General features: G+C 39.9%; 1 pseudogene; it reads right to left on the reverse strand.

The window, feature by feature from the left end:
- Nucleotides 1–5,631: 5,631 nt before the first annotated feature.
- Nucleotides 5,632–7,105, reverse strand: LOC123409187 (annotated as a pseudogene).
- Between the last annotated feature and the right edge of the window lie 1,137 nt (nucleotides 7,106–8,242).

Below are 8,242 nucleotides of genomic sequence, written 5' to 3' on the forward strand. Positions count from 1 at the left end.
AAAGCCTTTATGATTAGTTTGGGTGATAGTTGTTTGATCATGCTGAAAAAGACTAAAACTTTGCGCTCACAAAATTATTTTTAATTCCTATCCAGAGAGAGATATTGAGCTAATTCTTTTTGCTGATGATTGATATACAAATTTCCTTAATTTTCATAATTTTTTCAGAATTTTTGGAGGTGCATAAGTATGGTTATAATTCTGATCATTACAGACTGTTCTGTTCTTGACAGATTCTGTTTTCAATGCATTGTTTGCTTGTTTTAGTGTTTCCATATATTATATTAAGTGATATAAATTGTGGAAATGATAAGATAGAGTAGTCATTGTGTGGTAACATTTATGAATCTTGTCTTTACAGTACCAAAATGAATGATTTGTCTTCATTATACTAACCCATCTGACGAAGTTTCGTTAAGTTTTGTGTTGTGAAGTTTTCAAGTTTTGGGTAAAGTTCGGATGAAAAAGGAACAAGGAGTGGCAAGAGCCTAAGTTTGGGGATTCCAAAGGCATACCAAGCCATATTCAAGGATACCAAAAAGCCTAAGCTTGGGGATGCCCCGGGAAGGCATCCCCTCTTTCGTCTTCAATCCATCGGTAACTTTACTTGGGGCTATACTTTTATTCACCACATGATATGTGTTTTGCTTGGAGCGTCATTTTCTTTTATCAGTACTTGCTTTATGTTATTTATATTAATGTTTTGCATCATTTAGTTCAATAAAAATGTCAAGGATAGCCTTAACCATGCTTAATTTGCAAGTTTAGGAGTTGCTGTTCCAAAACAGAAAGTTTGCTTGTAGTTCAAAAATTCCCTAGAATTTTATGTATGTCAGAATAACTTGAAATTTGGACACAGCATGATCTTATAAATTATCTACAGCGTGGAATTTGTTCAGATTATTTTGAGTTAATTAAGTATGGATCGTGCTGCATTATTCACGGACTGTTCTGTTTAGGCAGATTGTTGTTATGTTTGCATTGTTCGCATATGTTTGCTTGTTTAATGATTTCATTTGAGGATGGGAGTTTTAAATATGCAGGGGCATTTAGTATGCAATGTAAAATAATGATTTTAGTGATTTGGTACAGTAGAGTATGATAAAGTTTTGCATTGATTTATACTAACCTATCTCACGAGTTCTTGATTGAGTTTTGTGTGGATGAAGTTTTTAAGATTTCGGAAACCGTCATATGAGAGGAATTAAGGAGACACAAAAAGCTCAAGCTTGGGGATGCCCAAGTCATACCCAATCCATATTTCAAGAAGTCTCGAGCGTCTAAGCTTGGGGATGCCCCGGTTGGCATCCCACCTTTCTTCTACAACAATTATCGGTTAGTATCGGTTGAACCTAAGTGTTTGCTTCTTCACATGTTTCGTGCTACACTTGAAGTTTTTTTTTTGAATAAGGTACTTAGGATATGAAATTCTTAGATGGGAGAGTCTTCACATAGCCAAATAATTATTCAACTACTCATTGAGCTTCACTTATATCTTGTGGAGTAGTTTGTCTTTTGCTCTAGTGCTTCACTTATATCTTTGTAGAGCATTGAAATGGTTTTATTTTATAGAAATAGTTGAACTCTCATGCTTCACTTATATTATTTTGAGAGTCTTAAATAGCATGGTAATTTTATTAGGTTATGAATCTAGTCCTAATATGATGGGCATCCAAGAGGGATATAATAAAAACTTTCATATAGAGCGCATCGAATACTATGAGAAGTTTGATTCTTTGCATATAGTTTTGAGATATAAAGATGTGATATTAGAGTCATGCTAGTGAGTAATTATGGATTGGTAGAAATGCTTGTGTTAGAGTTTGTGATTCCCGTAGCATGCACGTATGGTGAACCGCTATGCTAGGAAGTCGGAGCATGATGTTTTTATTGATTGTCATCCTTTGTGTGGCGGTCGGGATCGCGCGATGGTTAACTCCTACCAACCCTTACCCTAGGAGCATGCATCTAGCACTTTGTTTTGATTACTAATAAAACTTTCGCAACAAGTATGTGAGTTCTCTCTGACTAATGTGAGTCCATGGTATATACGCACTCTCACCCTTCCACCATTGCTAGCCTCTCTAGTGTCGCGCAATTTTTGTCGGTGCATAAACCCACCATATACCTTCCTCAAAACAGCCACTGTACCTACCCATCATGGCATTTCCATAGCCATTCCGAGATATATTTCCATGCAGCTTCCACCGTTCCGTTTATTATGACACGCGTCAACATTGTCATATTGCTTTGCATGATCATGTAGTTGACATCGTATTTGTGGCAAAGCCACCGTTACCTTGCATACATGTCACTCATGAGTCATTGCACATCCCGGTACACTACCGAAGGCATTCATATAGAGTCATATCTTTGTTCTAAGTATCGAGTTGTAAGTAAATAAAAGTGTGATGATCATCATTATTAGAGCATTGTCCCATGTGAGGAAAGGACGGAAGCTATGATTCCCTCACAAGTTGGGATGAGACTCCGGACTTAAAATAAAAAGAAAATAAAAGAGGCCAAAGAGCCCACCAAAAAATAAATGAAAAAAAATGAAAAAAAGAGGCCAAAGAGCCCAAACAAAAAAAGAGAAAAAGAGAGAAGGGACAATGCTACTATCCTTTACCACACTTGTGCTTCAAAGTAGCACCATGATCTTCATGATAGAGAGTCTCATATATTGTCACTTTCATATACTAGTGGGAATTTTCGTTATAGAACTTGGCTTGTATATTCCAATGATGGGCATCCTCAATTGCCCTAGGTCTTCGTGAGCAAGCGAGTTGGATGCACACCCACTTAGTTTCTTTTTGAGCTTTCATAAACTTATAGCTCTTGTGCATCTCTTGCATGGCAATCCCTACTCACTCACATTGATATCTATAGATGGGCATCTCGATAGCCCGTTGATACGCCTAGTTGACGTGACCATCTCCTCCTTTTTGCCTCACAACCACCACCATATTCTATTCCACCTATAGTGTTATGTCCATGGCTCACGCTCATGTATTGCGTGAGAATTGAAAAGGTTTGAGAAAGTAAAAGTGTGAAAACAATTGCTTGACTAATACTGGGGTTGTGCATGATTTAAATACGTTGTGTGGGGAAGATGGAGCATAGCCAGATATATGATATTGTAGGGATAACTCTCTTTGGCCATGTTATTTTGAGAAGACATGATTGCTTTGTTAGTATGCTCGAAGTATTATTGTTCTTATGTCAACATTAAACTTTTTGCCTTGAATCATATGGATCTGAATATTCATTCCACAATATATGTTAGGTAGCATTCCACACCAAAAATTCTGTTTTTATCATTTACCTGCTCGAGGACGAGCAGGAATTAAGCTTGGGGATGCTTGTACGTCTCCAACGTATCTATAATTTTTTATCATTCCATGCTATTATATTATCAACTTTGGATGTTTTATATAAATGAATATGCTATTTTATATTATTTTCGGGACTAACCTATTGACCTAGAGCCTAGTGCGAGTTCCTGTTTTTTCCTTGTTTTTGACCTTTTTCAAATAGGAATATCAAACGGAGTCCAAACGGAATAAAACTTTCGCCATGATTTTTTATGGAAAATATCAAATATACCAGAAGAAAAAGATACCGAAGAGGATTCTCGAGGAAGCCACGAGCCAAGGAGGCGCGCCGACCCCCCTTGGGCGCGCCTGGGGGGCTCGTGACTCCCTCATGGGTCCCCCTGACTTGTTCTCGATGCCATCTGGTCTTATAAATACAGAAACCTCCAGAAATAAACCTAGATCGGGAGTTCCGCTGCCGCAAGCCTCCGTAGCCACCAAAAACCAATCGGGAGCCCGTTCCGGCACCCTGCCGGAGGGGGAATCCATCTTCGGTGGCCATCTTCATCATACCGGCGATCTCCATGACGAGGAGGGAGTAGTTCTCCCTCGGGGCTCAGGGTATGTACCAGTAGCTATGTGTTTGATCTCTCTCTCTCGTGTTCTTGAGATGTCATGATCTCGATGTACCGCGGGCTTTGCTACTATAGTTGGATCCTATGATGTTCTTCCCCCTCTCCCTTCTTGTAATGAATTGAGTTTCCCCTTTGAATTTATTTTATCGGATTGAGTCTTTAAGAACACTTGATGTATGTCTTGCACGTGTCTATTTGTGGTGACAATGGGATGTTCATGTGAGTACTTGATGTATGTTTTGGTGATCAACTTGCGGGTTTCGTGACATCGGGAACCTATGCATATGGGTTGGCACACGTTTTGACTCTCCGGTAGAAACTTTGGGGCACTCTTTGAAGTTCTATGTTGGTTGAATAGATGATTCTGAGATTGTGTGATGCATATCGTATAATCATGCCCACGGATACTTGAGGTGACAATGGAGTATATAGGTGACATTAGGGTCTTGGTTGATGTGTGTCTTAAGGTGTTATTCTAGTACAAACTCTAGGGTAGATTGAACGGAAAGAATAGCTTCGTGTTATTCTACTACGGACTCTTGAATAGATCGATCAGAAAGAATAACTTTGTGGTGGTTTCGTACCCAACAATAATTTCTTCGTTTGTTCTCCCCTATTAGTGACTTTGGAGTGACTCTTTGTTGCATGTTGAGGGTTAGTTATATGATCCAATTATGTTATCATTGTTGAGAGAACTTCACTAGTGAAAGTATGAACCCTAGGCCTTGTTTCCACGCATTGCAATATCGTTCATGCTCACTTTTATTATTAATTACCTTGCTGTTTTTATAATTTCAGATTACAAAAACCTATATCTACTATCCATATTCCACTTGAATCACCATCTCTTCACCGAACTAGTGCACCTATACAATTTACCATTGTATTGGGTGTGTTGGGGACACAAGAGACTCTTTGTTATTTGGTTGCAGGGTTGCTTGAGAGAGACCATCTTCATCCTACGCCTCCCACGGATTGATAAACCTTAGGTCAGGGAAAATTGCTACTGTCCTACAAACCTCTGCACTTGGAGGCCCAACAACGTCTACAAGGAGAAGGTTGCGTAGTAGACATCAAATGTCTTCTTCTTAAGAGATGTCACTGCGACATTCAAAGGAGCTACTCAAGAAGACATTTAGGAAGCTAGATCCTCTTCATGGGTGAACCATTCCTGCAGTTAGTGCCAATGAACCTAGCAAACACTTCGCAGTTTTGGCATTTGAATAGTTTATAGTTGGAATCAAAAGATTCATCAATAATGATAGGATTAGCACAGTTAAAGCCCGATAATTTGGATGGATCCACTGAGGGGGCCTTTGCAGCAACCCATGTGGTTTTGGGTATTGCTCAGGCTTCCAGTAAGATCCATCAACATTGATGTTTCTTTCAAAACCAACACCCTCTTTCCTAGGGTTTTTGTTCAGGATTGTCTTCTTGAGGACATCACACAAGAGTTGATGTTCCTTCAGACTTTTGTACATCCCTGTCTCAAGCAATGTATTCAACTTGTCATTAACATCAGTGATAGCAGTGGTTTCCTTAGATGAGGGGTTAGATACCACAGATATAGTTGAAGATAATGCATTTTTCGGAGTATTTGAACATTCAGCAGTTGAACCATAAGCTTCACGAGCAAGGCATTTTAACCATGGAGCATTAAATCTATCCTAAGCACTACTGATCTATTCAGTAAGGCGTGAGTCATTTTCCTTCTGAAGATCCTCATGGGCCTCTTTAAAGTTTTCAAGATCAAGATTTCTTTGAAGATATTCAATAGAAAGTTTCTCATGATCAGTTAATAGAGAATCATGATGATTTCGAAGATCCTCAAACCTTGAACGAAGATCATGCATATCTTCTACCATAGCTTCGTTCGGACTCATCTCGCTACACAATAGGTCGTCGCTTTTCTCTAGAGTTTTTTGCATTTTTTTAATAGCATTATGTTGCTTAATAGCAATTTTGGCAAGTTTAGAATAGCTACGTTTCAAGTCATCAACAGATTCATCTTCGCTATAAGAGTCGTAGTGTGAAGATTTTGAGGATACCTTGGAACCTTTTGCCATGAAGCATTAGGATGGAGCATTGTCATCGTCACTCGCTTCAGTGTTGATGAGATGACCATTACCTTAAGGGTTGAAGATAGATGAGGCGACGAATGCAGAAGCCATAGCCAAACTATAAACTTCAGAATCGGACTCCTCCTCGGATCCTTCTTCAGCTTTAGACTCATATTCAGCGCCAGAATCCATCTCCTTGCCAATGAAAGTGTGTGCTTTGGAGCTCTTCTTGTGCGATGAAGACTTCGATGAAGACTTGTGATGCTTCTTCTTGTTGTTGTCATCAGAATCATAGTTCTTTCTCATCTTCTTTGATTCATTTTCCCATCGAGGACAATCAGCAATGATCTGACCTACTTTCTTGCATTTGTGATAGGATTGCTTCTTGCTGTCATGCGAGGACATTTCACCAAATTTCTAGTTGTCATGCCTTGAAGACTTTACAAAGCATTTTGACTTGGAAAACTTCTGGAATTTTCATACAAGCAGAGCGAGTTCTTAGTCAAAGTCTTCAGCACCATCAGAACTCCATTCAAATTCGCCTTCAGATGAAGACACACCCTTTTCCTTCAGTGCGCGAGAACGACCATAGCTGGAACCGTAGATTTCACTTTTCTCAGCTTGTTGGAACTCATGAGTGTTTAGCCTCTCAAGTATATCAGTGGGATCCAATTCCTTGAAGTTAGGGCGTTCTTGGATAATGAGGGCAAGAGTGTTAAATGAACTGTCAAGAGATATCAATAGCTTCTTCACAACTTCATGTTTGGTGATATCAATGGCACCTAGAGCATTCAACTCATTTGAGATATCAGCGAGACGATCAAACGAGAGCTGGAAATTTTTGTTGTCAAGCCTCTTGAAGCAGTTGAACAAGTTTCGAGCACATCTACATGCAAGTCTCTCTGTGATGAGACACCTTCATTGACTTTAGACAGTCATCCCAGATTTGCTTCGCAGTCTCAAGAGCACTCACACGGGCGTACTGTCCTTTGGTCATATGACCACACATGATGTTCTTGGCGGTGGAGTCCGGTTGAGAAAATCTCTTCACATCAGCAGCAGCGACACCTTCGCCAATCTTGGGAACACCAGCCATGACGACATATCACGGGTCGTTGTCAATGGCTTCGAGATGCATGCGCATCTTGTTCTTCCGGTATGGGTAATCAGTGCCATCGAAGACTGGGCATGTAGCGGAGACCTTGATTATCTTTGTAGTTGACATAGCTAAAATTTTAGGTGGTTAAACTGAAACACAAAACAAGGGAGTACCTTGCTCTGATACCAATTAAAAGTGCTAGTTATCGACTAGAGGGGGTGAATAGGTAATTTTTATGAAAAGCTTCGAAAGAATAAGTGTATTCAAAGTATGCGAAAGCAATACAGGATCAGGTAGAGATAACAATCAAGGATCTAAGCACAGCATGCAATACTACAAAGACATTCAAACATATAGAGCATAGACATCATGCACACTAAGATATATCAAGGATAAACTTAGGTAGTATGAAGATAAATGGCAGTTAGAAATGACTTTGGTGAATGTCTTCGAGTTATATGATCAAGCAATGGCCTCACCATACAATACAGTAAGTAAGAGAGTGAAAGATACAATCAGTAGCTTGACAAAGACATAGGATTTGTTGGACCAGTTCCAATTGTTGTGGTAACTGTACATCTGGTTGGGGAGGCTTAGACCTCGTCTTAACCTTGATCTCCTTGAGACAAGGTCTCTCAAACCACGCTCAATCATTCAGGTAAGTCTTTAGGGGAGACTTCCGAAACCCCTACAAACTTGGTCACCCGACAATCCACAATGATTCTTGGATTGTTCTAGATCATGGTCACCCGACAATCCGTAATAACTCTTGGATGCACTAGACCACGACGCCTAACCATATGGAAGATCATAGTCTTCAAGTGTAACAAGTCTTCAGTTCTCTCAAAACAGAACGACTTCGGCAATGCTCAAACACACTAGCTCTAGGTGTTTGGGTTTATCCTCGCGGGATAGTTCTCTCTCTCAATGTCTTCTAGGTGGGTTGCTCCAAAACGACAACAGTCGTATGTAACTGTGAGCAGCCACCAACTTATGATGAAGGGGGTGGGCCATTTATAGCCAGTAGGCAACCCTACATGATATGGCCGAAATGACCCTTGGTCAATGGCCAACCCACACATGTTCTAACAGTCGGATTTCAAAGACACACGCGGTAATATTACTTGGGATACA

Source organism: Hordeum vulgare, chromosome 7H, assembly GCF_904849725.1.
Source record: "Hordeum vulgare subsp. vulgare chromosome 7H, MorexV3_pseudomolecules_assembly, whole genome shotgun sequence".
Lineage (NCBI taxonomy): Eukaryota > Viridiplantae > Streptophyta > Magnoliopsida > Poales > Poaceae > Hordeum > Hordeum vulgare.